This window comes from Gopherus flavomarginatus, chromosome 10, assembly GCF_025201925.1.
Source record: "Gopherus flavomarginatus isolate rGopFla2 chromosome 10, rGopFla2.mat.asm, whole genome shotgun sequence".
Taxonomy (NCBI): Eukaryota; Metazoa; Chordata; order Testudines; family Testudinidae; genus Gopherus; species Gopherus flavomarginatus.
In genome coordinates this window covers 3280251-3302962 of record NC_066626.1, presented here as the reverse complement: position 1 = coordinate 3302962, position 22712 = coordinate 3280251, and the positions used below count along the sequence as shown (strand labels likewise).

Below are 22712 nucleotides of genomic sequence, written 5' to 3'. Positions count from 1 at the left end.
CTTGACTGCTGCTTCTGCTTACTTGTATTTAATTGATACATGGTGCTGACTGAATAGCTACAATTCATAATGAACAATTTCTTAGACAAATGTAGCCCTTTTTCTCTGTTAATCAAAATAACTGTCTTTTGACAGTTAATTTTCAAATGTATTTGCTATTTAGAATTGTTTTAGGTGAACACATTTCAGCTCAAAAACTGGCAGTATTTCTTGGGATGTTTGACATTCACGACTCAATATTGGGGATCTGTGACTGGTGACTTAAATCACATGGCATTCTTCTGTTTTCTCATTGGATGAGCAAACCATTAGTTTCAGGCAGAAAAAGGTCTTTATAATTTTGTTTAATCATTATATTGATTTAGTTTCATGATTAAATAAATATTGGCTACAGGCCCCAAATTTGCTTTCTGTGAATATTCACGTGAATAAACCTTTGCTTGACCAAAAATTCATGAAAAGTCCATACCAGTGGGTGTTTGTGAGTATTTATTTTCACTATTTGCCCAGCTCTAGTTACAATAGATTTTTAAAATTGGTATGTCCTACAAAAAGAGAGAGTTTAATCCGTCATTCGGTGTACTTGAGCACATCACTGTGAAACGAGGAGCGCATCAGAAAAAAATAGCAAAACATGTTGATGATTTAATTTTAAAAATCTTTTCCCACTGCAGAATACAGAACCTTTCATTCCACTGAGTTCCATGAGCTATGGATTGGGCACTTGTGCCCCTTGCATTAGCTAAGTTAACATTAGATGGCAAACTTAGCAGAGAGGGTAGGTTTGAGGCCATGATTCAGTGAAGCATTTACTCACGGAGTTAATAACTACAGTGTATGCTTAAGTCTCACTGAAGTCAAGCCTGTGCTTGGGTGTTTGGCTGTTTAATGGCCTGGATGTGTACAGAGAATAAATTACCCTCTTACTCCGAGCTGTGTTCCCTGTAGCTCAGAGTTGAGGCACTTGTGAAAACCAGGCTAACATTTTGCTTCATTGTGATTTGGACTCAACTTATCTTTGAGCATCATTAAAAGAGCAGCTGCGAAAGGAAGGGTGAGTATTGCATGGATTGTGAGAACTCTTAAGACCAGACACCCACTCTGAAAATCTACCCACCGCACTGTTGTGTGACCTATGTTAAATATACCTTATTGAATGGTACAGGAACCCAGATGGAGATGTCAATTACTTTTTGAGGCAATAAAGACTCTTAATTGTTTGGTTTGTTTTATTCCATGCGACTGGAAACATTTGGGATTACAGTTTTAAAACCTACCAAGCAAATAATGCATTTGATACACATACACCCCTACCCCGAGATAACGCAACCTATATAACACGAATTCAGATATAACACGGTAAAGCAATGCTCTGGTGGGGCAGGACTGCACACTCCAGTAGATCAAAGTAAGTTTGATATAATGTGGTTTCACCTATAATGCGGTAAGATTTTTTGTCTCCCAAAGACAGCGTTATATCGAGGTAGAGGTGTATGTATGTTGTCCGTCCAGTGTGTTTGAAACACTTCTCTCTGAAGCAAGTTTACATGGAATCATTTTATTTCTGGTTGAAATAACTTTAAGCCATCACAGAATTATTTTTCCATAGTAAAACGTCCTTTTCTATCTTTTTTGGACACATTGTATTTGTCTATTTCCAACACAATCTCTCTTATGAGGCTATCTTTTCTCTCTTTGCAAAGATGAACTGATACTGCGATCACTAAGTACTGAGACTCAGACATTGCCTTTGTTCTCAGGCACCTGTGTTGTCTCTGAATATTTCAATCCCAATGCTCTCAAATAGGCACTAATCTAGAAGTTGGAAGACCTGTAATCAAGTCGCTGCTCTGCCGCAGACTTCCTGTGGAATATTGGGCAAGTCATTTAGCCTTCCTGTGCCTCAGTTTCCTATCTGTAAAATGAGATAACAACACTTCCCTACCTTGCAGGGGGTTGCATTCAAAGATTGTGAGATGCTGAGATACTATAATGATGTGAGTCCTATAAGCAGATAACACGAATTGGGCTAGAAAGTTCTCGGTCCTGGGATAGAGTATATGTGGATGGATGAATGATGATTCCAAAGCCAAACTAGGTGACTTTATTGTAATTTTCCTACATACCTTTTTATTTTAAATATAGATGTTCAGTAGAGCTGGTTGAAATTTGATGGAAAATACCTTTTTGATCAAAGCAAAAAAAATTGAGAAAATATTATTTTGCTCAAAATGTTTGAATTTTTAACAAAAAAATTGAATTGAAAAATGTTGAATAGTATAATGACGTGTTTTGATGGAGAAAAAACGCTTTCTCTCACATTTTTATCATTTACTGTAGAGAGAAAAAAGTCAAAAAGTGAAAGGAAGTGAGTTTTTTTCCACCCCATTGCAATTAAACAAAACTTTTCAAAGAATTTTGAAAAATTAAACAAAAAAAACCATGGGAAATTCCAGACAAAACAATGAATATTCTTTGGTTTTTTTTGTGAAATATACCTTGGGTTTTTTTTTAGCAGCCCTAACATATAGTAGTAATATGTATTCTGTTATCCCATCTAACAACAGAGGCTAAGAGTACTTTGGATTTATTGGAACTGCCTGTTTCTTTCACTGGGTCATACTAGACATCCCATTAAAGTTAATGGGACTACCCAGTCTTTGCAGGATTCGGACCTGGGGCTCTGTACAGTAATTTAGGGTCACAATATTGCTTTTGCAAAAGGTACTAACAACTGTGAGCTGATACTGAATTGGAAAATTTGTGACAGACTTGGTGAACCAAGCCTCCCTCTGAGCAGCTTAGCTTTGGCAGCATCCTGCTATCTACAAAGATGATTACAACGTTCATTGGCAAAACACCACTACGGCCTTAACCTTCCCAAACACACACAGTTCATGAAGACTTCAGAGGTTTGGTAGATAATCCACTGCTCTGGCAGTTAACAGACCTAGTTTATCTACTAATATGTTCTGTGACCCAGGGCAATTCATTTCTCTCTGTGTTCTGTTGTATGATCTTTGGGGCAGGGACTTTCGCCAACTATTTACAGCCCCTAGCTGACAGAATCCTCTAGGTACTACCATCATATAGATAGTACATAATAATAAAAGAAGTGCTCATTATTAGAGAGAGCAAGTCAGAAATAGATACACGGTTAAGTGGCATTACATTTTATTGAATTAAGACTTCGACTTTAATAAAAGTTATACCAAAGGTATGATTTAAAATCAGTTCAGTTAAACTAATGCAAACCCCTGGAAGGACACTCTAAAACAAATTTAAATTTGGCTTAAATCCATTTAGCTTAAGTCAGCTAGTAACCAAATATAAGCCAGGTTGAAATCAATTACACATAGAGGTTTAGTTGATTCCAGGGTCAGAAGGCACCATTAGATAATCTAATCTGACCTGCATAACACAAGCCGTAGAATTTTACCCTATTACTGCTGTAGTAAGCCCTATAACCTGTGAAACTGATTTTAGTTACTGGTGTGTCTGTTTAAATGGAAACATGGTGAAAGGAACAAATAAATAACTTCGTGTCCTTTTTGCTTAAGTGTTGGATGGTGAAATCACAAAGTAAATCAAATACCTCCAGTAGCTGCAGGACAACTTTATTTTTAGTGGCAAGAGAAGCAGTATACACAGCCACATTGCAGTCTCATAGCTTGTTAAAAAATATCTCAATAAATAAAACAAATAAGCAACATATACACTGGAACAGAAAATGAAACATTGACAAAGGGTTTAGCTGTAGCACATCATGGAGCAATTGGAAGAGCAGAATCTGTAATCCAGACTTTACTTGAAACAAATCATGCAGGATTTGGGGAGTCCATGATGGTTTTTTTCTGAGCGCCTTGGTCCAGTTTTGATGTCACTGTACAAGAAATCATTTTGAGTTAAAAATATACATTTAAAAAAAAAAGAATACAGCAAAGGGAAGATAAAATCCAACCCGAAAGATTTCTCATAAATGTATTCCTGAATTAAGATGTTCAGAAAAAAATAAAATAAAACCAAACACACCCACAAACAAAAACCCAATGACACTACACAATCAACGTGGTTTTCTTTTCTTTTCTTTCCGTTTGGGTCAGTCTCTTGGGGAGAAATGTTGCAAAATTTCAGCCCATTCCCTTTGGTGCTGTTTCTCCACTCAGTCTAAGTGCTCTGCAAGAGTTCAGAGCTAGGGAGGTCTAGAGGGGTCTTTAGGACCAGTTTACTTGAGGTTGTTAAGGTTTCAGAAGCTACAAACTTGGATACATCCAATTCCTCTTCAGTCTCAGACACTGGACAGTCTAGAATAAAAGAGAGGGGGAAAAAACATGTCATACTGGACATCTTCCTGTGCATGTTCTCTGATAAGCCCTTTCCTCTTACAAATCAAGGCAATGATTCAGGACAACATATGTCTAAATCTATTCTTGTTCAGGATTATACTTAAACCTAAAATGACGCACATCCAGTGTTTATTCCCCACCCCACCAGCAGTCTTTTAGGCCTCCATCCATTTCAAAAACAAGTCCGCTGATTTCTACATAGGCTTAAAGTTAAGCATGTGTTACAGTGCTATCCTGAATAGAGCTGCTTTCATGAATCAAGATTCATACCTACACAAGCACCCATAGAGGCATGGAAAGGCTTCCAGATGAGATAGACTTCCTGACATCCGGGGAGGGGAACTTTAGGATTAATTCAGAATTATTTAGCTTAGTGAGGACACAAATAAGAGCTAACATAGTAGAAATAGATGGAGTGATGAATGGTGTAGAGAATGTCATTCAGATGCTCCTGTTTACCTTCTCTCATAACACAACACCCGGGGCCACCTAGAGACATGAAATGACAATACATCTTAAAACTACTGAAAGGAAAAATGTTGGCAGGACTAACCAGTGGAACTCCCTGTCACAGGAGATTTTGAAGGCCAAGAGTTTAGCAGGAGTCAAAAAGAAGGTTAGATGTTTCCATGAATGATGATACTATCATGCTATGCTCAGTTGTGCTAATTAGGGTGCATTTTATGCTGGATATAAACTTGCCATAGACTCATAGAAGATTAGGGCTAGAAGAGACCTCAGGAGCTCATCTAGTCCAACCCCTTTGTTCAAAGCAGTGCCAACCCCAACTAAATTATCCCAGCCAGGACTTTATCAAGCCGGGCCTTAAAAACCTCTAAGGATGGAGATTCCAATACCTCCTTAGGTAAACCATTCCAGTGCTTCACCACCCTTCTACTGAAATAGCGTTTCCTAATATCCAACCTAGACCTCCCCCACTGCAACTTGAGACCATTGCTCCTTGTTCTGTCATCTACCATCACTGAGAACAGCCCATCTCATTGTCTTTGGAACCCCCCTTCAGGTAGCTGAAGGTTGCTATCAAATCCCCCCCTCTTCTCTTCTGCAAACTAAATAACCCCAGTTCCCTCAGCGTCTCTTCCTAAGTCATGTTCCCCAGCCCCCTAATCATTTTTGTTGCCCTCCACTGGATTCTCTCCAATTTGTCCATCTCCTTTCTGTAGTGGGGGGCCCCAAACTGGACACAATACTCCAGATGTGGCCTCACCAGTGCCGAATAGGGGGGAATAAGCACTTCCCTCAATCTGCTGGCAATGCTCCTACCAATGCAGCCCAATATCCCGTTAGGCTTCTTGTCAACAAGGGCACACTGTTGACTCATATCCAGCTTTTCGTCCACTGTAACCCCTAGGTTCTTTTCTGCAGAAATGCCACTTAGCCAGTCGGTCCCCAGCCTGTAGCAGTGCATGCGATTTTTCTGTCCTAAGTGCTGGACTCTGCACTTGTCCTTATTGAACCTTATCAGATTTCTTTTAGCCCAATCCTCCAATTGCCTAGGTCACTGTGGGCCCTATTCCTACCCTCCAGTGTATTTAACTCTCCCCCAGCTTAGTGTCATCCATGAACTTGCTGAGGGTACAATCCATCCCATCATCCAGATCATTAATGAAGATGTTGAACAAAACCGGCCCCAGGACCAAGTCCTGGGACGACCCCTGGGGCTTGATACCAGCTGCCAACTAGACATCAAGCCACTGATCACTACCCATTGAGCCTGACAATCTAGCCAGCTTCCTATCCACCTTATAGTCCATTCATCCAATCCATACTTTTTTAACTTGTTGGCAAGAATACTGTGGGAGACCATATCAAAAGCTTTGCTAAAGTCAAGATATACCACGTCCACTCTTTCCCCTCATCCACAGAGCCAGTTTTCTCATCATAGAAGGCAATCAGTTTGGTCAGGTATGATTTGCCCTTGGTGAATCCATGTTGACTGTTCCTGATCACCTTCTTCTCCTCCAAGTGCTTCTAAATGGATTCCTTGAGGATCTGCTTTGATTTTTCCAGGGCCTGAGATGAGGTTGTACTTCCCCAGATTCTCCCTCTTCCTGTTTTAAAAGACGGGCACTACATTAGCCTGTTTCCAATCATCCAGGACCTCCTCTGATCGCCATGTGTTTTCAAAGATAATGGCCTATGACTCTGCAATCATATCAGCCAACTCCCTCAGATGCATTAGATCCGGCCCCATGCACTTGTGCATGTCCAGCTTTTCTAAATAGTCCTTAACCTGTTCTTTCACCACTGAGGGCTACTCTTCTCCTCCCCATACTGTGCTGCCCAGTGCAGCAGTGTGGGAGCTGACCTTGTCTATGAAGACTGAGGCAAAAAAAAGCATTGAGTACTTCAGTTTTTTCCACATCATCTGTCACTAGGTTACGTCCCCCATTCAGTAATGGTCCCATACTTTCCCTGACCACCTTGTTGCTAACATACCTGTAGAAATCCTTCTTGTTACCTTTCATGTCCCTTGCTAGCCACAGCTCCAATTGTGCTTTGGCCTTCCTGATTGCACCCCTGTATGCTTGAGCAATATTTTTATGCTCCTCCCTAGTCATCTGCCCAAGTTTCCACTTCTTGTAAGCTTCCTTTTTGTGTATAAGCTCACCAAAGATTTCTCTGTTAAGCCAAGCTGGTTGCCTGCCATATTTGCTATTCTTTTTGCACATCGGGATGGTTTGTTCCTGAGCCCTCAATAAGACTTCTTTAAAATACAGCCAGCTCTCCTGGACTCCTTTCCCCCTCATATTAGCCTCCCAGGGGATCCTGCCCATCAGGTCCCTGAGGGAGTGAAAGTCTGCTTTTCTGAAGTCCAGGGTCCGTATTCTGCTGCTTTCCTTTCTTCCTTTTGTCAGGCTCCTGAACTTGACCATCTCATGGTCACTGCTGCTCAGGCTGCCACCCACTTCTACTTCCCCTACCAATTCTTCCCTGTTTGTGAGCAGCAGGTTAAGAGTAGCACGGCCCCTAGTTGGTTCCTCTAGCACTTGCACCAGGAAGTTGTCCCCAACACTCTCCAAAAACTTCCTGGATTGTCTGTGCATTGCTGTATTACTCTCCAAGCAGACATCAGGGTGATTGAAGCCCCTTATGAGAACCAGGGCCTGTGATCTGGAAACTTCTGTTAGTTGGCATCTTCAAGTCATAAACCATGGGTTCAGAAACACTACGGCCCAGATCCACAGTTATTTAGGTTCTAACTTCTACTGAAATCAATGGAGGTTAGGAGCCTAAATACCCTGGATGATCTGTGCTTAACTACCCAAAGTTAGGAAGACACTTCCTGCTTATATATGCTATCATGGGAGGTTAGCACTTGACTGTGAAGAAGCATCTGGCATTGGCCAGTGTTGGAGACTACTGTACAGATGGACCTCAGGAATGGTTCAGTCTGGCAAGTCCTATGTTCTTTCACCCTCACCTTTACACGTTGCGCTAGGCTGCTGTGATGGGGAGTACAAGCCCTGTGCTGGAAAGGAAGGGGTTAATGAGGTACTTTGGGTCCAGGCACTCCACCCTGGTTGGAGGTGGCGCTCCTAAGGAGACCAGGCCAGCTCAGTAGCAGGTGGCCGGGGAAGTGAATCCATCTACGCTTTTAGCTCCATAGAGGCAGCACTACCTGGGACCTTTGCCTATTGTGACTCTACCAGACCACTTGAGACAAGGGACTCAGACAGTTTGATTTATATTCTTTCATGTCTGTACTTTGCCCATTGGGAGAAAGGGGCTGGGAGGTAGCAATTCAGGGAAGCAGCCGTACAGAAAACTTGGGCGCAGACCTTAGCCACCTGCTCCAGGGCTGTGAATTGGAACCCCACGGAGTGAGTGGATCTGGGCTCCACGACCAATCCCTAGGGCGTGCACAGGGTGATGAGCGTACCCTGACATATGAGAATTGAGCTGGGCAACAAGGCCCTGAGACTAGGGGAGTAGGGCCCTCAAGACACGTCGTGGTGCAGAACCTGAACCCTCCCAGCCTTCTGGCCCAGAAGCAAGATTTCTGCTACCTGAACATCCGGGACACCAACGTGCACCTGGTAGCATTTATTCCCAGCACTTTTAACTCAACCCAAACCCTTTAATTTGTTAGAAACCTTTTCCAAACAAAGAACTACCCAGGATAGTTTTGCCTGAGAAAGAGACTCAGTGACCCACTGTATGTAATTCAATACCTATTTTAATTACATGTTTAAAGTGTGTGTCACATTAGGTATTGCATTATGATATCAAGCCAATGGTGTCTGTGTGTCAGTGTTACACATTGAGTACCTGGCACATCTTTTTTTTTTTTTTTTTTTGCTATGTGGGTTAGTCAAGGAATACTGTACAAAAGCAAAATGCCTTCACTTTATCTTGTGCAGACGGTTGCATATTTGGAATGTTAAATTACAGATGGAATTTGCTCTGTCCCCATTCCCTCACCAGCCTGGAGAATTCAAAGTTCCAGAAACCCTGCGCAGGACCTGTTAATCCAACAACATGTGAAGATCTGATGCTCTGCCCAGGTGAGTTTGCCTATTTTATGTTACATTTTAAAGCAAAATAATGTAAAACTGCCATTGACTTCCATGGGAGTAGGGGCAGGCCAATGCCGAGCATCTCCTTTCAGTGACTACCTGTTCTCCCTGTATAATGAAGCTGACCCTGTTGCAAATACACACATTTACTCCCCACCCTTGGAGAGCAGTAGTCTGGGTGCACGCCTCAGGCTTCCATGCATTTAAAAAACAAGTCCACTGATTTTTATGCCACAGTAGGCTATACATCTTAAATCTAGTCTGTAGTTCTACAGCCTCTCCAGGGCATATGGTATGGATGGCAGCGAAAGGGTTAAATCCAGAGATGGACGCAACACCCTCATCATGCAGCCTGTGCAATCCCAGGTCCGGGTCCGTGCATCACTTTCCTGGATCCTAGGGACGCCGCAGGGCTACCATTCTTCAAAGCCAATCAGTATCTCCCATTAGGTGCTGGACTGGCTGTGTAGTTTAACCTTCGCCATTCCAGCCTGTCAGCAAATTTCAGCTAGATGTCCCTGGGAGACTCCAAAGAGCGAGGGCTCTAGGGCCTTTTAAAACATACGGATAAGCTCATCATTTCAATCCAGCTGTAGCACTTCAGCCTAGCTCCACAGCTCCATCCAACCCACAATGTCTCTGAAACACCCTTCAGGCTCAAGTGCCACACAGGTTAAATCTCACCAAGGGGTACTGAGCTCATCTTGCTTAAGCACGACTGGGTCACGCGGCAGGACAACAGGGGCCTTTTGTGCCAGCAGACGCCTTCCTGTGCAGGAAGAATAATGAACATGCCGCTGTTCATTTGCCCAGCCCAGCTCAGACTAACGAGGCAAGCCCTGTAAGCCACAACTGCCCAAGGGACGCCCGGCGTAATTTTTTGGCTTTTCATGGAAGACACTGTATCTCCCCTCTGAGGGCTGACTCAGCTCACATATCAAAAATGATATATAATTATTTCCTCTCTCTAAGGAAAGCTTCCATTTAGCCTTTTAAACAAGTTATTAATTATCTAATTACACCCACATTCTGCAGAAGACTTCAGGACTTGACTGACTGCCCAGGGCCACTTAAAGAAGCTTACATGTTGGGCGTGCAGTGACAGGAGTGGCTTGAATGTGTGGGGGGGTGTGTTGGCGGATGACAGACAAGGCTTTCCTTTGCACTTGTGCTGCTACAGCCCTGTTGTTTGGGTGTGTGTGTGTGTGTGGGGGGGATAACGAAGCAGAGGAAGGAGAAAGACACCACAGGATAGTCCCTTGCTTAGGGTGGAGTAAATGTTAAACACTGCACTTCCTTAAATCCCTGTGTCATGTGTCGAGGGGAAATTCTATGGTACTACACCAACCTTTTATGCAGCACTTAGCATCAGTAGGTCTCAAGGGGCTTTACAAAGGAGGTCTGTATCATTAACCTCATTTTATTCATGGGGAAGGGAAGATGGCAGGGAGCCCAAGATCAGCCATATACTGGGTGTAGAGATGAAAGTGGTTCAGTCTGATATTGGGGAGGTATAGGCAGCTGTACTCTGCTTTCCTGCACAGCATGGTGTAGGAGTGGCTGGAAGTGTGGCTAGAATGCTCTTTATTCCAGTTAGTTTGGGCAGTTGAATTTAGCAAAATAGAGGCCATGGGGCTGCTGTAAATTACACTAGGGATTTAAGTCCCCAGCAAGCCCAGCATTTGGTGGGTGTAGAGCCACCACTGTCTCTGGGTGCCCGCGCTGTGCCTCCTGCATGGTGTAGCACAGAATCTGACCTTAGAGGTTTGGATAAACCTTGGGAATGGAAGTGACCTGAAACCTGGGGACTCCTGGGATCTCAGCTGGCTGTCCAGAATTACAGCACTTTGCATCAGTAGATCTCATAGCACTTTAATTGAACATTAATGAAATAAGCCTCTGTCATGGTACAATTCCCCACTCTGAACCTTAGCGTCCAAAAGATGGGGTACCAGCATGAATTCCTCTAAGCTCAATTACCAGCTTAGAACCTGTAGCGCTGCCACCAACCAGGAATTCCAGTGCCTGGTACACTCTGGTCCCCCCCAAACCTTGCCCGGGGACCCCCAAGACCCAGACCCTCTGGATCTTAACACAAGGAAAGTAAACCCTTTCCTTCACCGTTGCCTCTCCCAGCCTTCCCCTCCCTGGGTTACCCTGGAAGATCACTGTGATTCAAACTCCTTGAATCACAAAACAGAGAGGAAAATGCAGCTTTCCCTCTCCTTCTCTCTTCCTCTCCCAGATTCTCCCTGAGAGAGACAGTAATCCTAACACAGAGGGAAATCAGCCTCTCTCTCCCTCTTCCCTCCTTTCTCCCCACCAATTCCCTGGTGAATCCAGACCCAGTCCCCTGGGGTCTCACCAGAATAAAAAAACAATCAGGTTCTTAAACAAGAAAAGCTTTTAATTAAAGAAAGAAAAAACAGTAAAAATTATCTTTGTAAATTTAAAAAAATGGAATAGGTACAGGGTCTTTCAGCTATAGACACTGGGAATACTCTCCCAGCCTAAGTATACAAGTACAAATTAAAATCTTTTCAGCAAAATACCAATTTGAACTCCTTTCAGCCAAATGCACATTTGAACTCCTTCCAACCAAATACACATTTGCAAATAAAGAAAACAAACATAAGCCTAACTCGCTTTATCTACCTAGTACTCACTAGTCTGAATCTATAAGAAACTGTATCATGGAGATTGGAGAGAAACCTGGTTGCATATCTGATCCCTCTGAGCCCCCAGAGTGAACAACAACCAAAACTAACAGCACACACAAAAACTTCCCTGCCTCAAGATTTGAAAGTATCCTGTCCTCTGATTGGTCCTCTGGTCAGGTGACAGCCAGGCTTACTGAACTTGTTAACCCTTTACAGTCAAACAGATATAAAGTACTTCTGTGCTATTAACTTTTCTTATCTGTTTATGACAGCCTCCCAATACACCTCTCATAGGTGAGCATTAGACCTGTCTCCCATATGGGGAAACTGAGGCACAAGGGCTGGTGGGGGAAATGGGCATGTCACAAGCTATCTTGAAAGTGGATTTTCGTGGGCATTGTGCCTCACTCGCTGGCCCTTCACAGACTGGGAATGGGGTGTTGGGCCCACCGTTCTCTTCCCTCAACAATGATGCAGGAGAGTATGCACGGGGCTACCGTACCAGGATTCACTGCTGGCATAAGTAGGAGCAGCTTAAATGAGGAAGTGGAGCTGTACCCTTACACCAGGGTGGACTATGGCTGTCAAGCAGACAGCTGTGCGGAACTACTAGCTTGCACTCTGGTTCCAGCTAGCCTTCCTCACTGTGGTGCCTGAGCAACTCCCACTGGACGTCATTCTCACCTCAGTGAGGTAGTGAATATTGCCCCCATTTACAGATGGGGGGATGGAAGTATAGGGTAGATTAAGTGACTGGCCCAAGGTCCCACAAAAAGTCTGTGAAGGAACCAGGAATTGAATACGTGGCTTTCGAATCCCATTCCAGTGCCTTTATATTCATGAACCCATCCTTTACTTATATAGCTCCAGGGGTCCTTGGGAATCTGAGTCAGAGTGGAAACGTACATACAACGAGGGAATTCAACCCTCTGAGTAAAATTACAAAGTTGCTACTGATAGAACTGTGGCAACTTCCACCTTGAACTTGCTTTTTAAATTGAAAAGATACCTGCTCCCCCCATGGAATCTGATTTGCCTTTTCACTAGCATTTCAACAGGAAAATGTTTAAACAAATGTGATTTCAACCCCCCATCCCTCCCACAGCCCCTTGTTTGTTGTTGGGGAGGAAATGTTTTCCACAAGGAGCACCTGGTCAGCATTAGCTATCTATTAATGCTTGCCTTGAAACCTTCCTGGGGGTCTAATTTCAAAGGAATAGGGCAAAACCAGTGTGTCATTCAGAAGAGAGTGCATTTTCCCATGCCTCTGGTGTTATTTATTTATTTGAGACATAAAAGTAACAAAATAGCCCTACTCTCAGGTGCCTGTATCTTCTCTTATATCCTAGACTAAAATGTCATTTTATCGGATGGGTTGGTGATGCTTCCAGAAACAATGATCAGCACCACAAGGAATCAGGTCTGACTGGCAGCAATAGATCCATGTATTAACTGCAATTGTTGCCTCTTTATTCAGAAGTACCTGCAGTGTTTTGGTACCGTGTGCTATTTTGTTTGTTTGCGTGGGTAAAAACTCTAGGCAGTATCTAAATGTAAGAAAATAAATCAGTTAGAAGAGGGGAGAGAGAGATACAAGGGATATTCTCAGCTTCCAAACAAAGTGCACCACAGCTGACAAAAAAGCATTTGTCTGTGATACATTACATGATGCAGCTATGCATTCAAGATATATTTAGTAAGGCCATCAGCAATAGCGCCACTTAGGGACTTCCAAGAACATTACAGTACCCACCTCACTAGAGGAAGAGGTAGTGATAAACCTTTGGGATAATGCTGTTCTTTTCTGTTGTACTGTTAGGTGCTGAACTTTTTTGAAAAGCTGGTCATCAGTATCAAAATGGGAACTGCTGAGTGCTGAGCTATTTTGAAAATCTGGTGTGTGGAGACTGGGCTGGGGTAGGGAGGGAGACAGGACTAGGAGAAAGACAGGCTGGAGGGAACGGGTAACAGAAGTCAAGCTTAGGGGAAACAGGAACAGAAGAATGATGGCTACAAGAGAACACTGCCCTCAAGACCTGGAATGAAACCAAGATTTCTGAGTCTCACCATTCCTCAACCGTCAATAACGATGTCTGAAATCCACTGGCAAAGTGTGGGTCTCATGCCCCTACAGTGGCTGGTCCATATACCAATAATACCTAGCTCTTATATAGTGCTTTTCATTCCTAGACCTCAAACCGCGTTATAAAGGAGGTCAGTTTAATTATATAGAGGATGACAACCTATTACTGCTGTCAGTTACTTAATTGGTTCGAGGGGCAGAGGCCTGTGCTGGGATCTAAAGAGTCCAACCCTGCTAATGACCCATGTGGGTGTTAATGTGATGCTACATGAGGGAATTTCTGTATTTTCAGTTTGCTTTTTAAATTACCTAGGAAATTATACACAAAAAATTCATTAAAAGAACATTAGGGAGGTTGCGAAATTAAGCACTCAAAAATTAGGAAATGCCAGAATTTTTCTTGTGAAATCTTAACTGAGCCCCTTTGTGGGTCTGCAGTATGATACGCTCTTTCGTTACGTGATCACATGCATCAAGTATCAGAGGGGTAGCAATGTTAGACTGGATCTGTAAAAGCAGCAAAGAATCCTGTGGCACCTTATAGACTAACAGACGTTTTGGAGCATGAGCTTTCGTGGGTGAATACCCACTTCGTCAGATGCATGTAGTGGAAATTTCCAGGGGCAGGTATATATATGCAAGCAAGAAGCAAGCTAGAGATAATGAGGTTAGTTCAATCAGGGAGGATGAGGCCCTGTTCTAGCAGTTGAGGTGTGAGTTGCTGTGTGTGGCTGGATAAGTTGCTTAAACCAATTTTTTAACATGTGACCACTAACTGTGTTTCTCATTTTCTGAGTATCCAACTTCAGACCCCAGGGGCTTATTTGCAGATGTGCTGAGCACTCACAGCTACAAGTGAAGTCAATGGGAGCTGTGAATTGGACACACAAATTGCTATATGATGCTAAGTGTTCTGAAAAAACAGGTCCTACGTATCTCAAATCGGCATCCAAAATTAGTGGATACTTTTGACCTTAATCTCTCTGGGTCTGTCTACACTGTAATTAAAAAGTCATGGCTGGCCTCTGCCAGCTGACTCAGGCTCATGGGACCTGGGCCTGTGGGGCTGTTTCATTGCACTGTAGACTTCTGGGCTTGGCCTGGAGCCTAGAGGCTCTAGGACCCTATGAAGTGGGAGAGTCCTAGACATAGGCACTGACTCTGTGAGTACTCTGGGGCTGGAGCACCCATGGAAAAAAAATAGTGGGTGCTCAGCGCCCACCAGCCAATCACCGATCAGCTATTCATCAGTGGGCAGGAGCTGCTGGGGGAAGGGGTGAAGCGGGGCTGGGCCAGGAAGAGGTGGATTGAGGGGAGGCCTTGGGAAAAGGGGAGGAGTGGGCGTGGAGCACCAAAGGGAAAAATGAAAGTCAGCACCTGTGATCCCAGAGCTCAGACTTCAGCCTGAGACCAGAAATCTACACTGCAATGAAACAGCCCCGCAGCCTGAGTCAGCTGACATGGGCCAGCTGCGTGTTTTTAATTGCAGTGTAGACATACCTCGGTGTCTCAGTTCCCCATTTGTAAAATGGGGATAATATTAGACCCTCATTTCTCAGGGGTGTTGTGATATAAATTCATTCATGCTTGTGAAGCACTCGGGTCCTTCAGTGCGGAGCATAGAAACGCACATAAGGACAGTAGTAATTCTGTCTTCAGAGCAGGGTTTGAATAGTATGCAGTAAATAAGGCCTAGGGCGGAACCCTGAGCAATGAGGATAAAACACAATATTGAATGGCTGCTCATTCCCTGAGCACTATCTGTCATGGGCACTGAAAGAGGCAGGGGTCTTGTGAGAAAACAGTATGTGATCATGTAATTAAAGACTGCCTCATACTGCATATACACTAGGGGGCTGAATTAAGGATGTGCAAGCCACCTTAATCCTGCCATTTCCTACCCTTTTTGCCCTCAACATTTTTTAACAGTTTTTGTGTGTAGCAGAACTATAGGCTGGTATAATCTGTGAAACACTATAGGGCCAAATCATCAATTGGTGTAAATTGGCATAGTCTCATTGAATTGGTTTACATCAGCCAAGGTTCAGAGTCTTTGGGTGTTTTCAGAGTTTTCTATAGGACTTTGTTTAATTTCTATAGACTCCTACTGGCTTCATCAAGTTTTACCAACTTTTCTGTGGTGTCTCCCACACCTTTCACTTACCCACGCAAGGTGCTTCTACACATTTATGATCCTTTTACCCAGGAGGGACTGAGGAAGGCACTCTTCAAAGCCTGTTAATGGATTCAGCTGGTGGTTGCTTTTGAGGTACTTATCTGCTCCCTTCCTGACTGCATCACTTATACAGCTTCCCTAACTCCTGCTGGCCCTGCGGAAACCGGCAGACTCTGACCTCATGTGTGCAAGTACAGAGTAATAAGAGCCTGCTTCAGCTGCCTACTGTTTCAGTGTAGCTCTCTGAAATGGCAGTATAAGTGTGTATTGCCTTCAGAAACTCTGCACAGCCTGCTGCTTACCAAGCCCATTGTAAAATGGTCCATCCAACTATTTTTCTTAGAGTTTTATACTGCTGCACATAGAATATCAGGGTTAGAAGGGACCTCAGGAGGTCATCTAGTCCAACCCCCTGCTCAAAGCAGGACCAATCCCCAGACAGATTTTTGCCCCAAATGCCCCCCTCAAGGATTAAACTCACAACCTTGGATTTAGCAGGCTAATGCTCAAACCACTGAGCTATCCTCCCTAATCAATGTGGTATCTGAATGCCTTCCATACCAAATCAATAGCAATAACAGAGTCCTGATGGACGGCTCGGAATCACTGGCAAATCTTCCTTTTCAGGGTCAAAATTTTGCTTGTGGTAGAATCATAGAATATCAGGGTTGGAAGGGATCTCAGGAGGTCATCTAGTCCAAACCCCAGCTCAAAGCAGGACCAATCCCCAACTAATTCATCCCAGCCAGGGCTTTGTCAAGCCTGACCTTAAAAACATCTAAGGAAGAAGATTCCACCACCTCCCTAGGGAACCCATTCCAGTGCTTCACCACCCTCCTAGTGAAAACGTTTTTCCTAATATCCAACCTAAACCTCCCCCACTGCAGCTTGAGCCCAGTACTCCTTGTTCTGTCATCCGGTACCACTGAGAACAGTCTAGATCCATCCTCTTTGGAACCCCCTTTCAGGTAGATGAAAGCAGCTATCAAATCCCTCCTCATTCTTCTCTTCTGCAGGCTAAATAATCCCAGTTCCCTCAGCCTCTCCTCATAAGTCATGTGCTCCAGCCCCCAATCATTTTTGTTGCCCTCCACTGGACTCTTTCCAATTTTTCCACATCCCTTCTTGTAGTGTGTTGCCCAAAACTGGACACAGTACTCCAGATGAGGCTTCATCAATGCTGAATAGAAGGGAATGATCCCATCCCTTGATCTGCTGGCTATGCTCCTATTTACACAGCCCAAAATGCTGTTAGCCTTCTTGGCTACAAGGGCACACTGTTGATTCATATCCAGCTTCTTGTCCACTGTGACCTCTAGGTCCTTTTCTGCAGAACTGCTGCCTAGCCATTCAGTCTCTAGTCTGTAGCAGTGCATGGGATTCTTCCATCCTAAGTGCAGGACTCTGAATTTGTCCTTGTTGAACCTCATCAGATTTCTTTTGGCCCAATCCTCTAATTTTGTCTAGGTCCCTCTGTATGCTATCCCTACCCTCCAGTGAATCTACCACTCCTCCCAATTTAGTGTCATCTGCAAACTTGCTGAGGGTGCAATCCATGCTATCCTCCAGATCATTAATGAAGATATTGAACAAAACCGGCCCCAAGACTGAGCCTTGGGGCACTCCACTTGATATCAGCTGCCAACTAGACATGGAATCATTGATCATTACCCATTGGGCCTGATGATCTAGCCAGCTTTCTATCCACCTTATAGTCCAATCATCCAGCCCATACTTCTTTAACTTGCCGGCAAGAATTCTGTGGGAGACTGTATCAAAAGCTTTGCTAAAGCCAAGGAATAACATGTCCACTGCTTTCCCCTCATCCACAGAGCCAGTTATCTCATCATAGAAGGCAATTAGGTTAGTCAGGCATAACTTGCCCTTGGTGAATCCATGCTGACTGTTCCTGATCACTTTCCTCTCTTCTAGGTGCTTCAAAATTGATTCCTTGAGGACCTGTTCCATGATTTTTCCAGGAACTGAGGTGAGGCTGACTGGCCTGTAGTTCCCCAGATCTTCCTCCTTCCCTTTTTTAAAGATGGGCACTATGTTAGAGTTTTTTGAGTCATCCGGAACCTCCCCTGATCACTATGAGTTTTCAAAGATAATGGCCAATGGCTTTGCATTCACATCCACCAATTCCTTTAGCGTTCTCAGATGCAGTGCATTCATCCCCATGGACTTGTGCTCATCCAGCTTTTCTAAATAGTCCTGAACCACTTCTTTCTCCACAGAAGGCTGGTCAACTGCTCTCCATCTATACTGTGCTGCCCATTGCAGCAGTCTGGGAGCTGACCTTGTTCTTGATGACAGAGGCAAAAAAAGCATTGAGTACAATAGCTTTTTCCACATCCCCTGTCACTAGGTTGCCTCTCCCATTCAATAAGGGGCCCACACTTTCCCTTTTTGCTAACATACCTGAAGAAACCCTTCTTGTCACTCTTAACATTGCTTGCTAGTTGCAATTCCAATTGTGATTTGGCCTTCCTGATTTCACTCCTGCATGCCTGAGCAATATTTTTATACTCCTCTCTGGTCATTTGTCCAATCTTCCACTTCTTGTAAGCTTCTTTTTTGTGTTTAAGATCAGCAAGGATTTCACTGTTAAGCCAAGCTTATTCCAATCACATCATAATTCCTTGACTGTGCCAGGACTTCCCGTTCTCCCTGCTTGTTTCCCAGGCTTCTTGCATTTGTGTATAAGTACTTAAGATGACTTGTTGATCATCCTGCTTTCTCAGTATGAGGCAGGAGTCCTCCCCTCTTGCACTCTCCTGCTCATGCTTCCTGCCGGTATCCCATTTCCCCACTTACCTCAGGGCTTTGGTCTCCTTCCCCCGGTGAACCTAGTTTAAAGCCTTCCTCACTAGGTTAGCCAGCCTGCTTGCGAAGATGCTCTTCCCTCTCTTCGTTAGGTGGAGCCCATCTCTGCCTAGCACTCCTCCTTCTTGGAACACCATCCCATGGTCGAAGAATCCAAAGCCGCCTCTCCGACACCACCTGCGTAGCCATTCATTGACTTCCACGATTCAACGGTCTCTACCCGGGCCTTTTTCTTCCACAAGGAGGATGGACGAGAACACCACTTGTGCCTCAAACTCCCAGAGCCACATAGTCTGCAGTGAACCACTCAAGGTCATTCCTGGCAGTATCACTGGTGCCCACATGGAGAAGCAGGAAGGGGTAGTGATCCAAGGGCTTGATGAGTCTCAGCAGTCTCTCCATCACATCGTGAATCCTAGCTTCTGGCAAGCAGCACTCTTCTCAGAAAATCAGTGCAGCAGGATCAGGCCTTTACTGATGTAAGCAGAGTCAGAATGAGCTCTCCCCTGATATCTGGTGGTGAGCTGTGGAAAAGGACTTCAGGGGCTGATCTCGTTTGCATGGGCACACCCACCCTGCCTAGCATGATGGGCTGCTTGCCCAAATGGTCACTTTGGTTGCTGTGGGATCCCCAGTCTCTTTATTATTGGGGCAGGAGTAATAAAGGGTTGTTATCCTAGTTATGCGAATCAAGGACAGTAGAGCTGTACTTGACATTTTATGACAGAGAGACTCGCCCTCACCTAAGTAGCACTAACTAGGCATGGGACATGGGTTCCAAACACCAGGGGATTGGGCCTGGGCCTCTCTTGTGTGCAATAACAGAGTTGGTTTTTTTTTTTTGTTTTTTTTTTTTTTTTAAACTCACTCCATTTGGAGTCTTGTTACATGCTGCAGAGCTGCAATCACTGATACCTGGGTTTAAGCATCAGACTTGCTTTGGATGGGTGGTGCACTGTGGGGTTGCTAGACTTATGCTAGACTTATGACCCTTAGGGGAAAAGGACACTGACAAACTTACTTGGGGGTGGGTCTTTTGCTCATGATTTGTGTTATGAATCCTGTTTATGGTGTTTCTCTCCTTTATTAAAAAGCTTTTGCTACACTCAGACCCTGTGCTTGAGAGAAGGGAAGTATGGCCTCATAGAGGTGCCCGGGGTGGGGGGTATGCAATTGTCCCAGGTCACTGAGTGGGGACTCAAGATGCTTTTGCATTGTAATGGAACCCCTAGATACTGAACCCGGGCCTTGTTGCTGCCAACTCTGATGGGCAGGAGGGTTACACTGAGATGTAACTTGGTTGCATGGGATTAGATTTGTGGCAGAGGCCTGAGCGCAGGGCAATGCATAGCTTTGCCAGGAGAGAATTGTATCTCCTTGCTCCAGGCAGAAGGAGTGGTGATTTACTGGTCTCTATCAGCAGTAAATTATTGCATGCAGTATTGTTGTAGCCGTGTCAGTCCTGGAATATTAGAGAGACAAGGTGGGTGAGGTAATGTCTTGTACTGGATCAACTTCTGCTGGTGCGGGACACAAGTTTTCGAGCCATGCAGTTCTTCTTCAGGTAGGGGGAAGTGCTCTGAGCATCACAGATCCTTTCCCAGACCTGACAACCCCATCCCCTGCCCCCTGTGTAGCCTGAGCTAAACAAGCAGATTATGGACCTGTGTGCTGTAATAGACTCATCTCCCCTGTGGAAGGAGGCCTCAGAACACCCTGAGCCATGGGATGCCCTTGTTCCCCTCCTACCAATTTGAGAAGATAGCAGATATGCAGCTCCCACTTACCCCTGTGTTCCTGGATCTGAGCTCTGGGTAGCCCCCAGGGGATCTCATTCCCCCTTACTTACACCTGTGTGGCATTGTGTAGTGCAAGGAACACTCTAGCTTTTGACTTGCATACAGCCTCCCTAAGGCCCTGATCCTGCAAAGAGACAGCACCCGTGGGTCCATGATTGTGAGCTAGCCGTCTCCCTCTTCCTCAGTCAGCGCTATAGCTTTTGTTTTCCTAGTGAGAGTGGCTCTCGGGTCCCATGCTGCCCAAGTGACAGCCCCTGGGAGAGGAGTAGCAACGGGCAATAAACTGAGGCACCTCTGCTGTGTATTTCTCCAAACCAGCTACTCACAACTGCAGCAGATGTTATTGATTTTTGCAGCCACTGAGAAGTTTATAGCCTGTTTTCTCCCCCTACCCGTAATCTTGGGGAAGTAAAATACTATGCAGGCCAAAGGCAGAAAATCCCTATGCTTCACCATTGGTGAGAGAAGCCAGAGAGGAGTTCCCATTCTGTCCAGTGGCAGCCCAGTGACTGGGAGCAATGGAAATCGGAGCATTTACCTTTAAGGCTATTCCAAAGGGATGTGGTTTCTGACCAAACATCTCATAGACTCATAGATTCTAGGGTCAGAAGGGACCAATGTGATCATCTAGTCCGACCCCCTGCACAAAGCAGGCCACAGAACCCTACCCATCCACCTCTATAACAAACCCCTAACCTATGTCTGAGTTATTGAAGTCTTCAAATTGTGGTTTGAAGACCTCAAGCTGCAGAGAATCCACCAGCAAGTGACCCATGCCCCATGCTGCAGAGGAAGGCGAAAAACCTCCAGGGCCTCTACCAATCTGCCCCGGAGGAAAATTCCTTCCCGACCCCAAATATGGCAATCAGCTAAACCCTGAGCATGTGGGCAAGACTCACCAGCCAGCACTCAGGAAAGAATTCTCTGCAGTAACTCAGATCCCATCCCATCCCATCCAACATCCCATCATCGACCACTGGGCATACTTATCTGCTGATAATCAAAGATCGATTGCCAAAATTAGGCTATCCCATCATACTATCCCTTCCATAAACTTAACAAGCTTAATCTTAAAGCCAGATATGTCTTTTGCCCCCACGAATCCCCTTGGAAGGCTGTTCCAGAAATTCACTCCTCTAATGTATAGAAACGTTCATCTAATTTCAAGTCTAAACTTCCTAGTGTCCAGTTTATACCCATTTGTTCTTGTGTCTACATCGGTACTAAGCTTAAATAATTCCTCTCCCTCCCTAATATTAATCCCTCTGATATATTTATAAAGAGCAAGCATATCCCCTCTCAGCCTTTTTTTTGGCTAGACTAAACAAGCCAAGCTCTTTGAGTCTCCTTTCATATGACAGGTTTTCCATTCCTCGGATCATCCTAGTAGCCCGTCTCTGAACCTGTTCCAGTTTGAATTCATCCTTCTTAAACATGGGAGAGTAGAACTGCACACAGTATTCCAGGTGGGGTCTCATCAGTGCCCTACACAACGGCACTAACACCTCATTATCTTCATCCTTCATTGCCAGACTGCATTTGACTTAAAACAATAACAGAGTTCCCATTACACAATCGCAGAGTGTATTTCGAACCAAACCTCATCTACTGCTGTCTGTCACAGAAATCCACAGGTGCAGAAAGTCTATGGTTCCTCAAGGTGTTGCTGCATCCTGCAGAGTCTAAGCTGCTGTTTTGTGTTTCCGTCCTTTGTTCGTTTCCCTTCTCAGACTGCCTCTGCTCTCGAAGTGTTCTGATGCTATTTATTTTAATGGTATCTTAACTTCAAAGCTAATTTTTACTAACTCTGGGGCTCGGAACCGTGAGCTGTATTTTCAGCCGCTCATCTAACTTTCGAGTGACAGCATTGCCTGCTGATTAGACAGGATTTGGCATCACACAAAAGCACCACCAAAAAAACCCAGCAACCAATACTATTCATATGAATGTTTTCCATTTGCCCTAAAACCGTCTTCCTCCCCCTGAAACAAAACACATGTGCAAGAAATTAATATTAAAAAAAATAAAGGGCAAGGGGGAAAAGAGAGAGCCACAGAATCAAATCAAAAGATCAGAATCAAATATCCCCAGTCCACCATGAAAATCCATAAATAAAAGGGAAACAAAAATCCCAAAGGGAGAAAAGCAGGAGAAACCCAAGACACCAAGGTGTTCAGATTATCATCATAATCCCTAGAGGGTCCCATCGTACCAGGTGCTACAGAAACAGGATTTCCCAAGGCCCTACCCGCAGGCTATGTCCCTAGTGTGAGATTTGCTG

General features: G+C 44.4%; 1 protein-coding gene across 1 annotated transcript in view; it reads right to left on the bottom strand.

The window, feature by feature from the left end:
- Positions 1–3650: 3650 nt before the first annotated feature.
- Positions 3651–22712, bottom strand: part of TWIST2 (twist family bHLH transcription factor 2) — an 80397-nt gene continuing 61335 nt past the window's right edge. The window contains exon 2 of the mRNA XM_050969439.1: positions 3651–4304. The gene's annotated coding sequence lies outside the window, so the exon portion shown is untranslated. The remainder of the gene's footprint in view (positions 4305–22712) is intronic.